The sequence below is a fragment of the Parus major genome, chromosome 7, assembly GCF_001522545.3.
Source record: "Parus major isolate Abel chromosome 7, Parus_major1.1, whole genome shotgun sequence".
Taxonomy (NCBI): Eukaryota; Metazoa; Chordata; class Aves; order Passeriformes; family Paridae; genus Parus; species Parus major.
Genome location: NC_031776.1, coordinates 18,898,236 through 18,921,018, shown reverse-complemented (window position 1 = coordinate 18,921,018; position 22,783 = coordinate 18,898,236). Strand labels below are relative to the sequence as shown.

Sequence of the window (22,783 nt, the reverse complement as noted above, 5' to 3'; positions counted from 1 at the left end):
GTGAAAGGTAACTAGCACAAAATAAGTCATACACCAGGCATCACCCTTTGCAGTGATAAATTCTTTACCAAGCTGGATGTCTGGAGGAAAACAAAAGGGCTGGGGAAAATTAATGTGCCTTAAATGTGATCTTCACTGTTCTGATGAGATATTTAGTTACACATCCCTCTCCTATTGCTAACTAGGAGGATGTATCATGATAGCCATTCTGCAGAACATTCATCATCAGAAAATTAGGTTCCTTACAAAGCTTTTTTGCTTAACACTTTCTTCTTTGTGTCTGTAGCCATTATTTTGTATTTGTAGGAAATTTAATTTAAATAATTTTTTAAGTATCCAAGGAAAAACAACATGAGTTATTAGTGTGATATTCCAGTTGTGTAAAGACAGAGGAAAGTATTGTCAAATATTCAGAACTGGATATCAAAAAAATTATCTCGTTCACAGGTGGTTCTTTACTAACCATATATAGACAAGGTGCTTTGATTCCTGTTTCTATCACTCTAAATTATTAGCACTTGACTGTTGGAGCTAAATATTAATAAAAATATCTTCAGACTCTCCATCCTATTTCTTCTTCAGTGTTCAAAATCTTTCTGGATACTGCCCTTACATTCCCTCTCTTCACAGAAAAAGCTTGAAATTCCATGCTTTCTGATTAATTGCTGCAATTTTTTCATGTAACTACTCAGTGAAAATTAAAAAAAAAAAAAAGGAGAAGAACAGAAAAACAGTTTGGAACAAAAGAAGTCAGGTGTTATCTTCAGAAAACCTCTCAACCTTTTTCCATTTGAATTTTGTTTTTCTATTTTTTTGGTTTTTTTGCTATGCAAGCTATAATAATCGCTGTTCTGTCTTCAGTCTGTCTTTTTACTCTCATTTACACCTCATCATATTCCTGTTTGTCTAAGTTTATTTTTCACTGTATGGGCCTAACCATCTCCTCTCAGCTTGTCCCTACATTCATTCAAGCCCATGCCAAGTGATCTGAACTAGCTTAAGCCATGGCTTAAATATTTTAAAACTTGCCTCAAGCCTTTATACTTCTGTCTTTCCCCTCACAAAGAAGTTAGAATCTCAGTCTTGACAAGAACAATCAGTGTCAGGAGAAAAAGTGCTTGCCTGGGGCTTTTTTTTTTCAAATATTTTGGAATAAGTTACCAAGAATGTTAAGTGAGAATCCCAAAGATACAACAGAAAGTGTCAATATCAACAAATATATTGAACTTTAAGTTTCATTTTTACTTAACAGTGAAATAATAAAGCAGAACCACACTAAAGTACTTTATCTGAAAGTTTTTTCATTATCTCAAAGTGATACCTACAGCTTAAATATAAAATTCTAATTTCATATACAGAATTAAATCTGCTGCTTGGTTAACTTACTAACTAGTCCCATAGACTAATTCACACATATTGTATGCACATAATGTTCAGAATACATTTGTTTCAACTGTTGGATTACCTGACGAAGCTCAACTACAAATGATCCAACACTCAACAAAAATACAGGAAGAAACAATTCTTTGGGAAGAGTAATTCCCTGTACGGGAATTTTGCTGGACACTGAACTCTTGACAGATTCTCTGAAACCAGTGAATACTGGGCATTTATTCCCATTTGTACCTGTAAGACTTTTGTACTTTCCCATTTGTACTTGTGACCTTTCTTTCGCCATGTGTGCCCCACAGCTGTTTCACAGCCACCTTATATTACCTTAACAAGCTAAACTCTATGATGGACTCTGTCTGAGCAGAACAGTGTAACAAAAACCCACAGGGATGAGAGCTCCAGGAAACATTTAAACCAGCACACCATCTGTCATAGTGAGCAGAAACAAGAAGAAACACTTGAGTTTTGACCACTTAAGAGAGTTTTCCTCTGCTGCTACTTAGATTAGCCTGAGTCATTGGGTAACAGTCTTCAGCACGTAATAGCTGAGGTCTGCCGGGAGGTCTTTAACAAAGAGCCCTCTTCTCTGCAGTACTTACACATTCTTATAGTCTTTATGTCAGGGCAAGAAGTCCCAGATTTCATCATCAGCAAGAGCATTGTTCAAGATAGCTGTCTTTTCTAAAAGCATTCTCTCCAGGGAATTCAAAATGATCAGGCAGTTTGAGAAAAGGCAATCTCAGCCTGGGCTGAATACAAATCAAATACATAAATGAAATTGCACATCACTTGCACTTACTGATGGGAAGTATTGACAGCAGCATGGCCTTCTCCCTTTCGCAGGATTCTTCAAGTCTACCTTATATACACCAAAATAATTACACTGCTCTTCCATACCGGTATCATGGTGCTCCTGACACCACACACTGCCAGATTTCAGTGGGCTGAAGGGTTATCTCTTAGGGCAGACTCATTACTGGCCATTATGATTAATAGGGATTTAACAGTCACTACTTTGTGTGTTGCAAGGATGTTTATTTTCAAAAGAACTATAGCACTAAATCATAAAAACAAGTCTGAGTTTAGTTCAAAAAGCAATTCTATGTTTTTAAAATTAGTAAGTTATAATTCCTTTTCATCTTTAAACTACAAAAATCAGAACTAGTTTCTCATTCTTTTGACCCTGGTCAAGATTTTCAACTGAATATTTTGGATGAATAGAATAAAAATGCTGTGTAGTTTACAGTTTATCTCCTACCTGCTCAAAGGAAATATTTCACACTTATTTGAAAGTCAGACTGGAAAGTGAATGATTGGGGAAGCAGAAGGAACTCAGTTACTATGGAGAGACAGAATTTTGCAAGAAGCCTCACTGAAAAAAAATAATGATTTTATTTACACAATTGTGTTTATGATGCTTAACTAAAAAAAAAATTAATAAAAATGAGTATATTTGAATCTACATAAATAGAGACATTCTGAAAATTAATTGCAATTGCTAATATTTCCTAATTGAAGGAAACCAACCACTGATTCTTTTCCACTTCATTTATGAAACCAAGGCAAACCATCTTGCATCCTATTCATCTCATCACATCTCTTCTGAACTATTTCCCCATAGGCTACATCCTAATCCAACAGAAATTTGCTTAACAGTGGGAGATGATGCATTTTGAACAGGGTTTGTTGATGGCTGAAGACTATAACCCAGCCTCAGCACAGGTAACTGCTGACAATACAATGCTTACCTTGAATGAGGCAATATGGGGAAAGTAATCTACAAACGGCTTCAGGGTTTACCACATTAGGCTCTAAATTACATTAAATAGATTGAGGGCCAATGCCTAACCAATCTTCTTACATATGATCAGAAAATACCATATTTCAGTTACGTTTTGTTACAAAAAGTAGTTATTCTAAGCCCTAGTATTTTTTTCAATTAGAAATATAAGTAGTATTTTTTTAAAAAAATATTAATTTTAAATTTAAACTATTCATAGGAAAATTTAAAAGGAACTTTGATAAAAATGTCACAGAAAACCAATTCCAAGACACTTAAGTTAGGTACCTTTCCATACTTCTGCCTTGTTGCACCAAAATATAGTGGCAACTTCATGCAGTGCCTCTAGGCATAAAACTCCCTGATATAAATTCAACACAAAAGATTACACATTCCAACCTGAATTTCTTAATTTCTCACGTATTTCTAATACAAGGGTGATTTCTATTTGCATTTTACAATTTTCCAAGTCTTCTAATTGCAAGACATTCTAAAATAAATTTAAATTGTCTGTATGGCCACCATCCAATTTCTAATGGACCAGTGTTCATGTAAAAATTCAACAGTATCTGCAACAAGCTAGCAGTAACCAGTGGGGTGAGGGTATAGAAAAATTACTTGACTCTCAGCTGAACTTCCTGTGTAACCACAGGGATGATCAAATTAGGTCAAGGTCAAGTATGTGACAGAGCAGCTGTGCCACACAGAAAATAAGGGCTGTTGGTGTATCAATATATATACAGTAATATATATAGTAGTAGTGTATGTATTAGTAATATAGAGTAATAGTGATTTGATTTTCTCAACCACCATTTCATGTCTTGCAATTCAAAGCTGCTGCAGGAGAGAGAAAGTGGCCTCCTGCGCTCTTAGCCTTAATTCTAAGCTCTGTAGATTCAGCTGTCTCACAGGCTGCTTGAAGCCTTGTGGCAGAGCAGTCCCTTAGCACTCATGGCATCACTGCAGCAAGCCACCTCTTGTCCACAAGAAAAAGCTGTCCAACATAGTAACTAATAACTCACTAATCCTCCCCCCATGGGATGAGGGACATTTACACCTCCCTGGCAGAATGAAATGACTGGACTGGTGGTGACATTCTAACCCACAGAAATTTATTCTCAGATGTAGCTCATTTAGGACCTGAACTTACTACTACAAATAGATGCTTTCAACATAAGTGATTCTGGGACCTGTAGTGCTTTGGCATAATAATCTATGATTTTTCTGTTTTGGTAAATGAAAATAAATTGATTTATGGCAGTTAATGCACAGGTACTGCAAACGGCAGCTGTAGTTTTTTGATACCCATCTGTCCTCCTCTTACTCCATCTGTTTCCTTCACTCATTGCACTGGAATTCAGCTTCACAAAATGCAGTCCAAACTCTTTCATGCAGCACAGTGTAAGTTACCTAGTTACCCAGCTAAAAGACATTTTCAAAATAAATCATTCTTGTACTCTGTAGCAGGCAACAGACATGGATTCTTTAGTTAATACATGTCTGAACATTTTTTTCAACAAAATATAAAACTATCAGTAAATTTCCTCTGATTTCAGATGGTGCACTTGAAAATAATACCATAAAGGCTCATTTTTTTAAACAATTATTGATTACACCCTGGGGATTTTTCAATTCCACTTGATGCTGCTTTTAAAATGGTAAGTACCTACATAATTCTATGATTTATAGACTGCTTAGATTTTATAGATAATACAACAGTAAAAATGCACACTAATACATAATGTCATTTGATTACATAGCTTTTATTAAACTGTGTTGACTGAATTTTTTTATTCTTCAGCAGTTCTTTGGCCTGTTAATGATTAAAGACTTGGATTTCACTCTTTACACTAAATGTAAGTGTTTAACAGGAAAAGAAAGCCTAAGAAAGCACTCCCTCCTTAGAATCCAAAATGGAAGATAAAATATAAAGGCTGAAATGAATTTACTGGAAATTTTGCAGAGCACAAATACAAAAGCAACTACTAAAACCCATTTGTTCTACAGAAAACTATAAGCAAAGGCTATTTCCATTATTATCCCATCTTTAAGGCAGTGTGGCACACGAGGTCAGTCGAAGGTCAAGAATGGAGGTTGCTGTTACTCTATAAAAGGACTCACATGTTAAATATAAGCATCACAGTGTTCATGGTGTCTTTCATTTCTACACAAACGTGGTACCTTGAATACCTACATGCCTTAAATACTTTGGTTTATGCATTTCACTTCATTATTGCCATCACATTAAAAGGGAATAGGTGCATTTTATTTGCACTACAAAGGTCTTTTAACTGATACTGAATTTTTGCAGAATAGAATATTCAATACTAGCACAAAATGCAGTGCAGAGGAACACATATTTAAACACACAACTTAGTGATCCTGGTGATAGTAACCCTATTTTATATTTTTTATTTTTAATTCCACACATTATTTTACTAAAAATTCAGTATTACAACTGCCTGTAAGAATGTTTTTGAGTCAAAAGCAATAAACTACATAACCTCTTGAGATACAGAAGTGTTTATGATATAAGGAACCTCTACAAATATGTAGTAAGAATTTAGGTTGGAATAAGATGTTTTTCCAAGATGGAAAATAAAAACAAATGCTGGTAATAGCACTTCATAAAATAGAACTTTCATATTAGAGATCCATTATCATGATGTAGGTGACTGAAGAATGAGGATTGCAATTCTTTTAATCTTTATGTGTACTTAAATATATAAAAGCCCGATTTTCCTTTCTATGGCAGTTTGAAGTACTTACAAATGAAAACAAAGAACTAAACTGCTGGTATTAACCATACAAAAAAAAAATTAAGCCTGTATACCTCCTGTGGTCCTTTAAAAAGCATGAATAAATATGCATTTGCATAAAGATAAAGCAAGAAAACACATACAATAACATGTATCTTTTAGACATCTGCAAACTACTTATCTAGATCTGTTCCATAAATAGAAACTATTTATGGAGAGACTGAAACCAACATAATGCCCTAGAAAATAAGAGGCAAACTTTTTAAAATATACTCAAAATGGTGTGAGTAAATCTGTAACATAAAGATTTATATTTAATACAGTGATCTTTTTCTCCTTTTACAAGCAACGGTTAAACTTCTGCTAATTCCATTAAAAGCAGAATGAGCCTTGATGTATTCTTTCTCTAGTAAAATTTTCTGCCCTGCAGAGTACCAGTATTAACTGTGAATGGTAGAATTGTAAAGGCTCTAGTGAAAAAAAAGCATTCAGTCCTCTAAATTAATGCCTGAGCTGTAAGTGAAGACAGGGATCAGCAAGTCAGCTGCTGCTCATATTGCTTTCTTATTCATAATTGAAAAAACCAGAAGCTTGGGGAAAACTTAGCAACCTAATCCATTCTTTCCCAGGAATTTTATGTAAGTTTCAATATAATTTTATTCTCCTTTCTTCTCCTGTTATAAATATAATTTCAGAAACAAGTTTGATCCAAGGCTAAATCTCAAACCCCCAAATTGACACAATATAGGGGTCAGCACTGAGGTTGAAATTTCAAGTATGCCAAGTCAATCCTGCCAAGGTGGGTGTTAAAGCTCCTCAGTTTCAAAGCGTACCTCAGCTGCTGTATTTGGACAGTAATGTTCCCCAGAGCCATTACAGAAGTGCATATCAAGCTGTTTCTCAGAGCAAATAGCAACTCTTTATATATCAGCAAAAGGAGGCTGGCAAAGGACTAAACAGAAGACCTTTCAGCCACTCAGAGATGGAAAGCACCCTTAGAAGGACAACAACAGACCTGAGTCAGGAAAATTATTTTCTTTGTGAGCCAGGAGGAAGAGGTGGTTGGATGGATCCACAGAAGTCAGCCAAGTTAAAAGCACAAAATTAAGCACAATCATGACATTTATTTTTAGACACCTGTGCTAAAGGAAGGGAGATTAAGATGCCTGAAATGATTATTCTTCACAGGCAGGGTCACTCAGAAATCTGATCTGTATGATTGCAGGCACTTGTAAACATTGATTCACCGGGATACAGCACTGAGCAATTAATTCACATAGTTTAATGCTGCACAGCAACCCAGCAGCCAGAAACCATGTCCCATTAGAACAGTGTACCAAGTGACAATTTGCTGTGCTGCTGTACAAAACTCATATTGGGAAGAAATCCTTTAGGATTGCTTTAAACTACTGTCTGTCCAATGAAAAAGGCAAAATATATTAATTTACATACTACATTTTTCCAGCCAGTTGCAGCAGTAAGCATTATCCCTTTCCCCTACCCTTCACCTTAAAAGGGACTATTCTAAATCCCCTCAGTTTTGGCACATACATTTTCTGTGATAAAAATAAACTGAAGCAACTGAATATGCAAGCATGTGCAAAAAAGCATAGCCTAGGGTGAAATACACAACACAGTGCACATGCTCTGTTTGCTATATACTTATACCCTGAAGTGTAGAATATTTACACAAATATAGGGAACCCTCAATGGCAGCAAGAGATGTCACTTGCAGCCTAGATCAGTCCAAGTCTGTGCCTTCAGAGACAGATTTCACACCAGCTGGACTTTAACCTAAATAGCATTTACCTGAGTTTCAAATAAATCACTCAGTCCTAACTTCCTGATTCAGTGCAACAGCACTATCACTTTGGTCTTCCTTAAAGCAAGGGCAAAATGAATTATGTAACTAAGTCTAAGTGGAGGCACTGGGCATGGTAATTTGATAATCATTTACAGCTAAAGTTTTAAAATTAGATCACAGAAAATGCACTGAAATAGTTACAGCAGCAATTTTATAATTTCCAGCTACGCAACACTATGGGACCACAACCTGAAAATTTATTCTATGACTTTTGATTTGTAGACAGGTGCTAAACTACCAGATTCCAGCTTTCCTTGGGTAACTGATCAGAACATGCTATTCATTCATTCTTGTTTTTTAAACTTCATTGTTAATGCAGAAAATCTGAATAATACTGAAAGCTGATATCCAAATAGATGGAACTTAATCTCAAAATAGCATGGCTTGTTGCAGTTTTTGGTATTTTTCTAGTATTTAATTAACAAAAAACTTCAGAATTTTAGTTCACTGACGAGTAACTTCATTACACAGTTATTGTCTGTGGTGTTTCATGTTCTTCCAGAAGGCTGATTTCAAAAACATACAAACCTTAGAGGGGGGAAGTGGCAAGAAGGAAATAAACTGCAACAACCTTAGTTTACATTACCAAAAGCAAAATTCCCTGTTCAAGTTCAAATGAAATGGCATCTTGGACATGAGAACAGAACAGTAATCACATAAAGCAAGTTGTGTGAATGATGACTTGGAGAACCTGGCAAAGAAAAAGAGGAGAATCCTCAAGGCAGGAGATGCAACAAACCATCTACTTGCATTAATTTAAAGAAAAAAAAGGAAAATGTTGACAATGTGTTCACATAGTCTTTCAAAAGCTAAGAAAAGTTGGAAGGATTAAATAGGATTTATCAATAATCAGAGGGATATGTAATTTTCTTTTCTCCCTTTCCAACTTCTGCAACAATTCAATATTACCAGTAGGTCATTTTGCACCTTATCAAAGTTATAAACAACAGTCCAGATGCCACAAGCATGGCAAACATTACTCAGCTGTGCCTGGTCTCTCTGCTACTGAATAATCTATTGTAATCAAGGTATTAAAGAATAAACCCAATGTAGTTTTCATGATGGCAACTTGAGGAGCTATACTAAAATTGCAGTTATGTATGTTTATGGTGTTGTTAGCCTTCTGCAGAGGGACACATATTTGGCATGAAATTGCTCTTCAGCTTGCTAGGCAAACAAACTGCACTGATCTTCAGTTCAATACAATGGTAATGCCTCCATTGCAGAGCAAAGAGGTGACATTTCACTTGACTCAAGTGTCATAATCTCCTAGAAAGAAACTGCACTTCCTTGGTTTATTTATACAAGTTCAGAGGATACTGAAATCCATCCATACAAAACGAGTACTGTATGCTGTTCTATGTTGAGGAGAACTGCAGAAATGTGCAGTACAGAAGCACAGACAGACCCAGTATTGTCTCAGTAATGTCAAGGCTGCATATTCATCCATGATAACCATTGGTGGCACACTGAAACACACCATGCTAATGGCCAGGCTGTTCCTTTCCTTATGGTGCCAGAGCACTTAGAGATAACGTACAACTGCTTGGTAGCTCACATGGGAACTTTTGATCTCTGGTCAGGCTAGTACTACAACCTATTTTGGATTAATTCTTTGTCAACTTTGTCCCATCCTTTCAGACACTGTTCAGGTTTTGGCACAGCCCGTTTTCTTCGTAGCAGATTGTATTTGGAATTTGTGGCCAGACAGCATAAGGCCATCTCTGTTCATATATCACAATTTTATTGCATATATGTAGATGACGTTGACAATCAATTTACAAAGAAAAAAAGGAGGCTTAGGACCTAGAGGGCACATTTTCAAAGCTTAAAAAAAGAGGTACACTCAATAATCCTTTTAATGAATAATAGGATAAGTATACATACCACTTACAAGTGGATTTCAAAAGGTTCCACATTTAGAATAAAAAAAACCTCAAAAACAACAACAACAAAAAAACCCACAGCCAACTAACCTAAAAAACCCCTAGCAACATGTCAACCAGTGATTATTCCTTTCTATTCATTTACATACAGCATTCTTCCAGCCAGTAAAAAGCAGTCGTTAAACATTACCCCTTTCCCCAACCCTTTACCTTAAAAGGGACTATTCTATATCCCTGTCTATTCACATATAAGCCACTCACCAGTACTTTTATGTTGTACTTTTTTGTTGGAATTACTGCTGCTGGAAAGTGGTAATTCTAGGGCAGATTTTATTGTTTTGGCTACTAACATAAAAAAGTTCCTGTCCTGCTGAATCTTCTATTTCTTCTTCCCATGTTGTAAAAAGCACCCTGATATCTCTATAAAAGATACAACACAGCATAACTGTGTCCTCTGCATTAAAGACAGAATAATGTAATGTAGGATCAGCATTTCTCTGACAGTGCCTACACATCTTCTGGTTGCCAAGGTAGAAAATACATTCAAATTTTAGGGGTTTTCATATATGAAAATATCTTCTGGGGAAAATGTCCAAACATACATCTATGGTTGAGAGATTTTCTTTGTTTACAGAACAGACTGTAATCATGAGGATCAAACTTATCCACTTCATCTCTCACTGGTAATCTGAAAAACTCTGCACGTTTAGTAGGTCCCTGAGGATTTGCCTTTCTTATCTCTTTAATCTTCACAAAAGGACCATAAAATGTGCCAGGTAAAGGCAGCTTTCACAGTTACTAACCTAGACCACCTTATTAGGAAACAAATCAAAAGCACAAGTTCATTCCACACAAGCTGTAAAACAGTTTCCATACAAAATTGATTTTGGCCCAAGTAAAGTGACACTAAAGAAAGTTTATGTTAAAAAAAATCGACTATGCATCAGCTCAGATATAAACTAGCTGACATTCCTTCCAGGTGTACTGCGTATCCATCACACCCAAATGAATATTTTCAGGCTAAGACATGTTGAACTACTAACTGTTTTCACCTAGGAGAATATGCATCGGCAATATATGATAAAGTATTTGAAGTAAAGTAATGGAAGCAAAAATTGGACACGTGACTAACTCAGTTTTACTTCATCTTGAATCAAATACCATGGTGAAATTAATTGCACAGGACTACTGCTGCTGTTAATTTTTAGCAAATAATTAGTATTTCTACCACCACCAGTAAATATTTCAAAATCCAAACACAAGGAAAACCAAGTATTTTCTTACATACATAATAGAAATTCTATTTAGAGAAGAATTCTAGAAAAAACAAAAGAGAATTTGAACCAATTCAACACTGACACTCAAAGACTCATTTTAGATGTAGTAATAATTGCACATCCTTCAATCTTTTCAGTTTTATACATAAAAGTGCAACTGAATGTTTTTAATTCTATGCAGATGGTTATTTTTACTCTGGTAAAGCTAGCACAAAACCATCTAACAGAACTTGGATCTTTAGTTCATTCATTACATAATGAACTTAATCCATCTGTACATGGAAAAGGCACAAGACCATAACTTATGAATATTCATGACAGGTATGACATGAACCTTAATCATAGTGTTCTCAATGCCTCCTACTATGTAAGCCCAAAGCTGAAGTCTAAAGCCTAAGTATTGTGGACAGTGAAAGACAATGATCCTGAAACACAAAAATAAATTGCATTTAGATTAATACCTACCCACTTACAGAACAATCTTGATGAAGAAGATATATCCTTCCCCAGAGTATCAACAAATGCTCCAGGAAATTGAAAAGTGTCTACTTTAAAAAAAAATTTAAAAATTGACAATTTTAATTCTTAGTGCATCTGGTGTAATTCTAAATGCATAGCGTATCTACAGCATATCTGGATGAAATAACCAAAGGGCAGAACAATGACAAACTCACAGAGTTGCCCACACAGAACCCTGCTTCAAACTCCCACCTGGGCAGCAAACCTTATACAGCAGCCAAGGATGGGCATTACCACTCACCAATTATACCCCTCAGTTTCAATCTCCCTTTAATTAATAATTAAGTAATATGCTGTGCACAAACATTGCTCATTCCCAGTTTGCTGTGAGAGTTATGTTGTTTCAATAACTATTCAAACCATTGAAGCTACCAAATACTTCAGACCCCATGAGCCCTGCTTGCTATTACATGGAAATGGCTTAAGCACATGTCCCAGGTCTAATAATTCTGAAGAAGAAAACAGAATATGGCTATTAGTTTTGAAGGGACTGACTATAACTATAGAATTAAAATTACATCAGGGCATGATAGAAAAGTAAGGAAGGAAAACATTTCCCACTACGGTGACTGAACATGCTGAAGGTGGTGCTGAAACATTTTCATGAGCAGTGAGATTAGGAATGGGGAGCATTGAACATCTTTCATCTGTCTTGATGCGCCTAATTACCCTGACATAAAAATTTTTGTTTGCTATTTTCTAATTTAAAATTTGCAACACTACTTCATGTCTCCATAGCACCAAATTTCCTGGTTTGCACAGATTATTAATTGTTCAGAAAGGGGTTGGAAACTTCAAGGTCTGCACAGGTTCCTTGACCCAAAAAGTTGAGTTAATATCACACAAGTCACTAATGGAATACTGACTCAGAACAAAAGTATTGATTAAAAACATTTGATACCATTGTGGCTAACCATAATGTAAATATGTCCTACCTCAGGATAGCTTCTGGCAGATATGTGGTCATGTTTACTAGAAAGGTTTCATTTTTTTCGCATTTAGGTATATTTCTATTTTTGCAAACAGGCTAGGAAAAGAGATGATGGGAATTTCTTTTTAAATCTAAAAGAACATAAACTAACTAGAATTGTTGCAGAATACATTCAGAAGAATGCCATCTGCAAGTCATTTAAATGCACAGTAGTCAATACCTGCAATGATATAATCATCTTTTCACTTCAGAACTATGTCAACATTAGGTCTCATTTTATTGCACATGTATGCAGTTAAAAGCATCAGGTTTTGTGCACATTATTAGAGGAAAGGTCCTTTCATTCCGTATGTACTATCAAGGTGTTAATTTGAAAGCTCTGTTTGTCTGAAGAGGCCACCCGGAGCCTTATATTGTCATTATAATGACAGAGCACATCTATTGTATCTCTAGCTACATGTTAGTGCATAAGTAGGTCATGCAAATCAGTGCTTCAAAGATCAAACTTTGCCTGCTGCATGAGAGGATTATGTCAGTCGAGGTGCTAAGAATCAGATATTATACATCTATTCTATAAAAATATAAACCACACAGAACTTCAACTTTCTGTGTGCATTTCAGGAGCAACATAGCATTTAGAATTAAACAATAAAGTGAAAGGAAAAACACAAGTGACTGGATGTTTAGGCCACTCAATGGGCTGTAATTTCTGTGTATTTCCTACTTCAATCAGTCATCAAGTTTGTCTAAATGCACACAGATTAGAAATTTCATTACTTAAAAATCTGCACCACTGAACCACAAAGGCATTCGCTTCTCTATCAAAGAATGCAGAGGCTATTTGAAAAAGACTATTAGCAAACTCAGCAAACATGACAAAGACATGGCAAGTTTACAAGGTAGCTGGTCAATATCTAACTCCATATTACAGGATGGACCGTAATTCAAAGGTTTAGATAAAAGGATGGAGGAGGCACTAGTGTCTAGTGACTGGTTAATAGTATTATCTTTCTATTATACCCAATCTGCATATATACCCATATATCTTTATTTGTAATGAATACAAAATATTTTTAAACTTAGTTTGGCATTTTCCTAGTGCAAATATTTCAGCAGTGATTCAGCATTCCCCAGATTTGTCACCTCTGTTGTTTTCTATAGAACAATTGGTGGACACAATCCTCAGAATCTCAGTAATCCTATTATTAAAAAAGCTGTAGCAATCATACATTCCTAGTATCTTATAATTCCATTCAGGTATATAACTGCTGATTATTTTACTGTAATGAAATTATGGAGTGACAGATAGTTTTACAGATAATAAGAATTAATAATCACTGAATAAGATTTGCAGCACATTCAGACTTTGTATTTAGTAATGCTTAGCCTAAAAATAATCAACAAAATATTAATCCATACCTAAATGTCATTGTGAGTTTCAGAAAGGTCTTTGAATAGCAAAAGAACAATCTGCCTTTTGTACCTGAAATCGCAGGCAGGGTTGGAAAAAAATAACACCAGAGTGTATTTTTCATCTTCCTGTGAAAGCATCAGCACATTTAAAACATCACTCATAACAGTAAATCAAAATCTCAGCAATGCTTGTTGAAACTGGCTTTTAAGATAGAGAGTGAACAAAAAGACCTTTTAGAATAAGTTTTAGAGAATATATAAATTGTCTGAACACTGCCACGGACAATATGTTTTAACAGCATATATCCAACAGCCTAGTATAGATACTTGCTGTTCTGGGAGCCTGCCAAAGAGATCCATCCTGAAATTATGAGGGGAGGAAGACGCAAGAGAAAATGGGTAACAACAAATAACTTATATACATCTCTAGGTATTCTAAAGCTTTTCATTCAGCATCCATCATCATAAAATCAGTGTTCCTGACCCATCTTCATTTTAATAGAGAAATACTTTTTTAAAAAAGACTGGAATTCCCTGTTGACAAACGGTACAGTAATACATAGAAGATTTATCCTACTGTGCAATTTTCCCAAGGAGCTTCTGAGAATTATTAATGACATAAACATCATGAACAACTGAATGATGTAAGACCACCCAAGTTCTGTAGATAGAGAAGAGCAGAGGCCATAAACCAAATCAGCAGGAAACCTTACAGCACAATTAATATCTCCTAAAATATATTCCTGTTTTAGCTTCTAGGAAATGTTTCACTGGAAGATAATACTAAAGCAGTAGCTACCTCTGTTTTTCAGATTATTCTTTCTGACAGACACCGGCAACTCTGGTTACCAAGGGTTCAGTTTATTTTTTAACAAAGACCTTTCATGAGACCAGCTTGAGCAGCACCTATCTGGATTCTTTTTAAATAAAGCTGTGTCTGCCCTGAGAAAGCCTGGTATGGGTATATGCTAACAACAGGGTTTTGGTTCAGTCACTAAGAGAAAATCTTCAATTCCTAACAGCAGCAGGCCATGACACTACTTGAGATGCTCAGCCCAGAGCACACAAACCCAGCATGGGGCTGGCAGATAACTCCGCTTTAATGGCTCTCACAAGTTGGTCTCTTCTGTTCCTACTCCACACCTCTGCTGCTCCTCACACCACAAACGGCAGCCATCAAGCAAGGAAGCGGCTCCTGAGCACAAAGGCAGCCCCAGCCCAGCAGGACGCCGTAGCCAGCAGCACGGCCACACTCACAGCCGGGCCTGCTCTCCACCATCGCTGCCTGCCCTGGCCCAACAGCTCGTCCTGCTGGGACATCAGCCTGGGAATTAAGTTTGGTCCAGAAGCCTACTTTTGCTTTTCCAAAGTGATTTACATTAGAGCAACCCTAAATCCAGGCTTGTCTCTAATGTCACATGAGATCACCGCACCCACCTGGCCAGTTAAAACTCTTGCACTCTCCAGAGACTTTTATGGATATGAAAAAGGTGAAAAGGATTTTGTCATGTCATCTAAGACCGGGGAGCTCTTAATTTTTACTTTCAGGACTATTTATTTCTTTTATATTTAGAATAGAAAGGATCAGATGAATATCTTAACTTGGAAGGGCTCAAACAGAACAGATATGAGATCTGCAACTTTCCTCTAGTGCAGCATCTCCTATGTGAACATGACCACCACTGAGAAGCACTGAATCAAGTGAATGAGCCTGATGGTGGGAATTTGGGATGCCACACTGCACAGCAATACACTGAGGCTTTTTTTTTTGGTAGCTGACTATAGCCCCTTACTGAATCTATCTGTGTCAAAGGCAAGACTGCAATTAAAGGTGAGACTGAAGAATCCTCCAAGGTTCTTGGAAAAGAAGGATTTATTTAAGAAATTTTAAAATTTATTTTGATGAATTGTGTAACAGAAACCAGCTTGCCTCTCCCAGTACCTAAACATTTAGGACTCTCTTCCTTGTTTTCCTTGGCTTTTTTGATGGACTTTTACTTTTTAATTTTTGTCTTTAAAATTAAACATTTCCAGGAAAAACGGCATGTTGAATTCTAAACTTCTACTTCCTTTAACATACCACTTCTAGTACTGTAACCTGTGTTTTTCCTACTAGACCTGATCTACACAATTCTTTTCACACTTTCTAGTAGTCAGTGGCTGCAGTTCTCAAAGACTGCTCTGTAAATATCTGCAACAGAAGGAAAGGCACTGCCAGCAAAAACCATACAAGAATACTGAAGTGTTACTTAACAATAACATTAGTTTCTGGACAGATGTGAAAGAGCTTACTTTCATATTAGTCCATGTAAGCCTACGTAACCTCCTAACAATCTGGAATCTAAAGGACATGCTTTGTGCATCACTGCATACTCGTTTGACAAAGGTTTGATAACATGCTTTGGTTTGCTATGGATGACTGAAATTCTAAAGAAACTATGTGCTGCAACAAGCTCACAGAAATGTACAATTTATGGTGAGATTTGAAAAATGCTCTATATTTTTCTGAGAGCTTTTATACCACAGGGGATAGTGTAGTGAATATGAGTGGTAAAATGCCTGCTGATTTTAATAAAATCTAAGTCATACAAACGATGGCTGCATTGAATCTCCAGCCCTTATGAGGTACCAGCCCCTCCAGGCACTGTCATTTCCCAGTATTCTCTGCACTTCCAGTTGTAAGAGTCCCATAAAATGAAATGTTTATATTTTATTTTTCATAAATTATGCTTTTGCCAGTCCAGCTACTCAAGTCTACATTAATTCAGCTCTGTTTTTATGTAGCAGATGGTCCAATGGGAGTGACTTCTCAGTCTGACTAATATCTCTCCTTAAACCAAAGGTTCATTTATAACTGTTTACAACATTTATAACACACCCTTTAGATGCCAGGCAAACTGAATAGAAGCACACCTCTCTAAAGAAGTGGTAAAACATCTCAATAAATGAAAAATTACTTTGAACTTCCAGGGAATAGCAGACATTTTCCATTTGTTCAAACAACTACTGTTGCTATTTATAGAAACTACCTTGACATTAAGGATTTCTCAAGGATGATCCCATCCAGTTTAGCAGAAGGATGTGCACTTTATGCAGAGCTTGGAATCTGACCCTAAGTTACAACAAAGCTGAAATTGATCAGAGCTTCACAATTTAACAGAACAATTACAAGTTGCAATAATAATAATAATAACAAAGTTTACTATATTATAAATAATATTAATAAAATATTACAATCACATTAGTTTCTACAAACACCAAAAACCAAAATGCTAGGAAAATCACAGATATCGCTATGCTATCTCTGCATCTCTTATTCTCCCTGACTAGCACAAGTAATATGAATTACAAAATACCTGGCTGAATGCAGCAATATTTCCTTTTTGCCATGACCATCCATTGTTAAAGCTGAATATAAAATATTTCATTACTTTAACACTTACTTTAGGCTTCAAAAACCAGTGCATTTAAAATAAACTTCTGGTGAAAGCTTTATTCCATGTCTCAGCAGTAACAAAGTCTATTACAATAACATGCATGAGATCTAGAGGTTCAGCAGAAAGATGATTGTATCTTTTATATCCACAGCAGGGAGATAGATATTTCCTCTTCTGTCAGAATGATTTATTCAATAAATGGAGAAAATATAAATTCTAAAATGCATTGATTTTTTTTTCCCTACATCTCAAGAAATAGCAGAAATCTTAGGAAATTAAGGAAATTAACTCCACCATAGATATTACAGCACCAGGCATTTTGGAACAATGAACTGAATCTCTTGAACAAAGAATATTGCAAAACCTCCCATACTTTGGATGGTTAAATCAAGAAGTCTGTCCTCTCTCTTCCCTATGACTTTGTGCTCCTTTCCCCATCTTTCGTTTTAATCCCTCCTCCTTTTACAGAGAAGTTTATTAATTTTTCTGTATAGACAAGGATTCGTGCAGTTTACAGCCAAACTCAATCTACTTTTTGTACATTAATTAGCAGAAAAAAATTATTTACTGGGAATTTTAAAAGTTGAAGTTTAAGCAGAAGAAGTTTGAAAGAATGAAGTACCAGTTATAAAGAAGGAAAAAAGGTTAAAAAAATAATCAAGTCATCCTTTGTATTATGCTTTTTTATAAGCCATAGTGAACAGTACAAGCCAATAGAATACGGTCTATCTATAAGGAGTGGCAATCTTATCCATGAGTTCAGAGACAAAATTTTTGGCTTTCATTTCATTCATTTTTCTGACACCTTACCTGAATCACTTTCTCAACCTCTTGAGTATATTTCCCTAAATTATAATAGGAAGAGTGGAAGAACTAAATCTTACATTTTCCCTAGAAGTTTGGTGGTCTTAATTTCAGAAAATGCAATTGCAGCAGGAAAGAAACAGAAAAGGAAAATGAAGCTTAGTCTCTGGCAGCTTTATAGAGCCAGGGGTACTGTGGTAACTAATACTGACACTGAATACTTCCAGGAGGTTCTCATTCACTGTAAATTTTTGCAGCAATACTGTAAAACAGCAAACAGTGTCAGGAGAGGTCACAGTAACTACATGCTCTCTAATGAAGTTTTGTTTCATGGTATAAACCCAGAAAATCTAGCAAAGAAAACCTCACATAAAAGACAATGATCACTAACTCTCACATTTGTTACCTTCTGAATTATATTTTTTAGAAAAAGAGACTTTGACAGCATCAGGAAAAATGACACTGTAGTGAAACCCATAGCACAGACTGCGAGCAGATGTCATGACAAGATGCGAACAGAGCCTTACAACAAAGCAAAGTGACCACAAAGGGTGATAGCTTGTGAGGAAGAACCAAGCATCACTAAGAATAAAGAACAATGAAAGCATGAAATTGTTCTATTTTCTTATCCAAATTTCGCAATTTCTTCATTCAAAGCCCCTTCTAATAAGCTAGTAATTAGAAACATTTTAATTATACAAATCTAGGATGAAGGCAACCATGATAATAAAAATCACAAGGCCATGCTTAGATGACGTAGGTTCTATTACCATGGGATGTATTTACTTGCTGATTTTAAACAGAGCTCTTTTCGCATTACCCTAAACCAATGTGGATTTAAGATCTCCATAATCATATTTAGCAAGGCACTGTGTACAAAGCAATAAAAGCAGTTATTCAGTAGGGTTTACAAAGCATACAGGGTCACATCTGGTTGACTTTTTTTTTATTTGGTGTTTAGGTCAATTTTTCAGACCTACATGTAAGTATATATTTAAATGCATATTCTCTACATTGTTTGAAAGGCCAGCATATGTCCTCTATTTTCCCCTCTCTATGTGTATATGTGTCTCATTATCTATACCCAGTGTTTCTGTGAGGGTAAACAGATGTGTGAATTCAGTTATCTTCCATCAGCTGGATTTATTCTTGGTCATCAAAGAAGAGGTTTCTAATCCCTACAACCTCTTCCTTTATCATTTATTGTTATATGCAGGCAATGAACTTGCGTGCTTAGATACTGAGCTTAGGCATGATCCTGTAAATTATAAATACATTCTGGGGAGCTGTTATAAGGAAATCAGAAAGGTGTATTACCCAATAAAGTGAGCTCATAAAACCATACACTTTAGTCACTTCAAAGAAATTAATGTATTTCCCCAGACTCCTTTTGTAAAATCCCAATCATCCAAATAAATGACCTGTGAAATAAGCTTCTATCTAAATTAGTCTATAACCTTCATCTTTCCCCCACCAAAATCTCTCAAGTCTTTAACACGACCACATTCTTTTCATAAGGTAATCTAAGTTTCATAGATTCACTCCTCAAGGAACATATCACAAAGGAACAGTACTATTTCCCCTCTATTTACTTTAGGTTTAGGAGAAACTTTACAGGAATGTCCAAAGCACCATTAGACTGTGGAGAACTGGTTACCATTGCAAAATGCTGCAGTCTGATACTGACAGCATCCTCTCAAAAGCATGCTTCTCCTACCCAATGTGTAACTACTGAGTTGGCTTATCCTGAAACTTAACAGAAGCTATGAAACTGCAGTCAACATCCATAATAACTTGTATCACTAAAAGGCCCTGGTGTACAGCATTCAGTGTGGAAAACATGAAGTGGAAGAAAGCACCACTTTACACTACTTCTCGTATGCCATTTCTTTATGACACCACATATTGTTATTCCAGATACACAATTAACTAGTCACAAAAAATTCTTCTGTAGTTTACAAGGAGTGGAACCTACACAGTGCTGGAATATGCAACTGAAATAGGAGTATTTTGATTTTGCACCACAAACTTAAGTCACTTACTAATTGTATTCTTACATTTGGACATGAGACTTTAATCTCATGCCTCATTGCCCAGGAAACAGTTGCATTGTTCTTGGCTTCCTAATTGTGATCTATATATCTGATAGTATAACAGTCATTCTTTCAGACTCACCTGATGCTTCAGGTTTTTCCATTTGAAGTGGGGCCTGAGGACATGAAAGGTGTTTTGAAAAGTAGGATTTCGGTGATCATTGTGTCCCATGACTCCAAGTGAGATGGTAACAGGCCTCTTAAGGCATTAGTCAAGTGCAAATCCCACCCCCAATTGAAGGTGGGATTCTTTGCTGATTTTAATCATTTATCAAATTAATCTGATTTTTCCCCTCCCTTCCACTGTCCAATCCTTGTCCTCAGCCCTGGGCAGCTCTGCAAGAAGAGCAAGACAGCAGTGCCATATAACCTGTATTTTGGTAAATCCCTCATCACAGACTTTTATTCAGAGATTATTTTTTTTATATAGGAATGCAATTTGAAAACATAAACCTCCATATCTCCTCCATAAATACACAAGAGTTACTTTAATGGGGCAACAAAAAATGTTATCAGCTGAAGTCTGGTCTTGTAACTCTTACAGGATTTATAGGATTAAATTCAGCGTTATTTTAAAGTCTCACAACCGTATAATTCTTTACTTTTAAACCTCTTTTTCACCATCTTTTGGTCCCAGAAGTTCCCTCAAACCATGCAAATACATTTTTGAAGCCTGGATTAGGTCTCCCATGTTTAATAAGAAGTCTACTTAAATTATTTTTCAGCTTTGTTATAAATGAATATTGCAAAGTCTTCCAAGGAACTGAACATATCTCTATTCTATTCAAACAAATCCACTCCAGAATTAACATTTTAAGGATTTATGTTATATTACCAATACACATATTGAACATCCCACAGCAGCAAAGCAAAACATAATCTTTTGCATCTTTTGGTATATCCCCTGCTGTATTGCAAGTCAGAATCATACTTCAGTTCCCTCATTCTGTTTTGCATAACATTATCCATAACACTTTCACCATTTGTTTTTCAGGATTATTACAGTCAGGCCTTACTCAAATCTACAATCAACCTGTCTCACACCACAACTTCTTTCCCTGCAGAAAGGGCTGAATAACTCAGAGGACTCAGAACCTTCATTCCCAAACTTGTATCACAAATTTGGAAACCATTTCACAAAGTGACTTACTTTATAAATCCCTATAATTTGATTTAACCCTGTGAGATAGGGGCTCACTCTATGCTGCTGACCAAGCAAGGCCACTTGTGCACCAGCATTTGGCTGGGCCCCCAAGAAGGGGCCAGCATCTTCCTCCTCCCTGGCAGTGGCATGGGAGGCCCCAGAGAGGTGACAGGAGATGGGCAGAGCTCCAGCAGATGGGCAGGCAGGGCCTCACCTCTCACACACCCTGAGGAGGATGCAGAGGCTGCTCTGTCCCAGCCACCAGCTGAGCTTTCACTGAGAGCATCTCCACACTGAGGAGACACCTGAATTCAAGGCAACACCATCAAGACTAAAATATTTCCTTCCCCCTATCCCCATCTCCGTATGTGTGCTGTGCCACCAGCCTTTCAAATTATCCCAGAATTTGCTTCCAAATTCACTTTTTGACAGCCACACCACTCATATTTTGTATTTTGTCAGAATGGAACCAAAATATTAAATTATTTCTAGTTAATGCCACATTCTAGTTCTGGTTTTATGTTCAGTTCTGTAGGAGAGCTCTTAGACCCTAATCAATGTGGTTTAATGGGATTTTATTTTTAATTCATTAATATCTTATTTGCTTTTATAAACAATGCCCATTTTTTTCTGCCTACAGGATCTATATTCTGAGACTTAAATATTTGATTGTAATATTATTGAAATAACAAATTTATAAACATTTAAAGACTGGTTAAAAAAAAAGAATACACCTCACAGTTCTGGACTACTATAACTGCTGTACAGCTATACGTCTTCTCTCTGTCTCTCAAAAAATTGATTTTTAGAGCTTTGCCATGAGCCTTTGCAGTGCTTAAGACAAATGGATTGTATTATTGGATCCAGCCCTCAGGAATCATACTTCAAAATAAATCAAAACCAGAACCATTCTTTCCTGAAGGCCCACTAAAAACTTGTGTAGAAAAATAATTAACAGCTTCAAACAAAATAAGTTTCATGTGACTAGAGCAATGTATAGAACACTAATAGCACGTTTATAATGACTAAATAGAAAATGCAGATAACAGAAAAATATTAATAATCCTTATGTACAAGGACAGTCATCTCCAAGCAGGAAAAAATAACTAATAAATTATTGTGCAAAGCTGTCATTTTTATGTAGCTGTCAACTGCTTCAGTTTAATTTTTTTCAAGGTCTGGAAAATGAGGTCAAGATCAGTTTCTGCCAATTAATTCAGAGAAAACTGTTTTAAAAATCACAGACTTTCTGAAAAGGAAGAATTTCCTGCAGGATCATTAATATCCTAGTTTGAAATGGATTTTTTTTTCCCTAAGTTCAAAATAAAGGGTCACATCACTCAGCCATAGCAAACCATCAGTATTTATATACTTACAGAGAGCTCTATAGGTACATAGACATATAAGTATGTTATATAAGCAATTACCCATAGGTTTAGTGACTTAAATTGTCCCATACAATGTGTGGATAATTAATATGAACA

General features: G+C 36.0%; 1 protein-coding gene across 7 annotated transcripts in view; it reads left to right on the top strand.

Moving 5' to 3' along the window:
* The window catches only part of B3GALT1 (beta-1,3-galactosyltransferase 1), a 107,378-nt gene that overhangs the window by 54,082 nt on the left and 30,513 nt on the right, over positions 1 to 22,783 (top strand). For 2 of the 7 annotated variants that reach the window (XM_015634546.3, XM_015634545.3), the window contains exons 3-4: positions 4,729 to 4,830; positions 4,974 to 5,028. The exons of 2 other annotated variants lie outside the window; for them this stretch is intronic. The gene's annotated coding sequence lies outside the window, so the exon portion shown is untranslated. Of the gene's footprint in view, positions 1 to 4,728; positions 4,831 to 4,973; positions 5,029 to 18,489; positions 21,845 to 22,783 lie in introns of those variants that run through there. 3 more of the 7 variants (XM_015634554.3, XM_015634548.3, XR_004498277.1) reach the window with 2 other exon arrangements.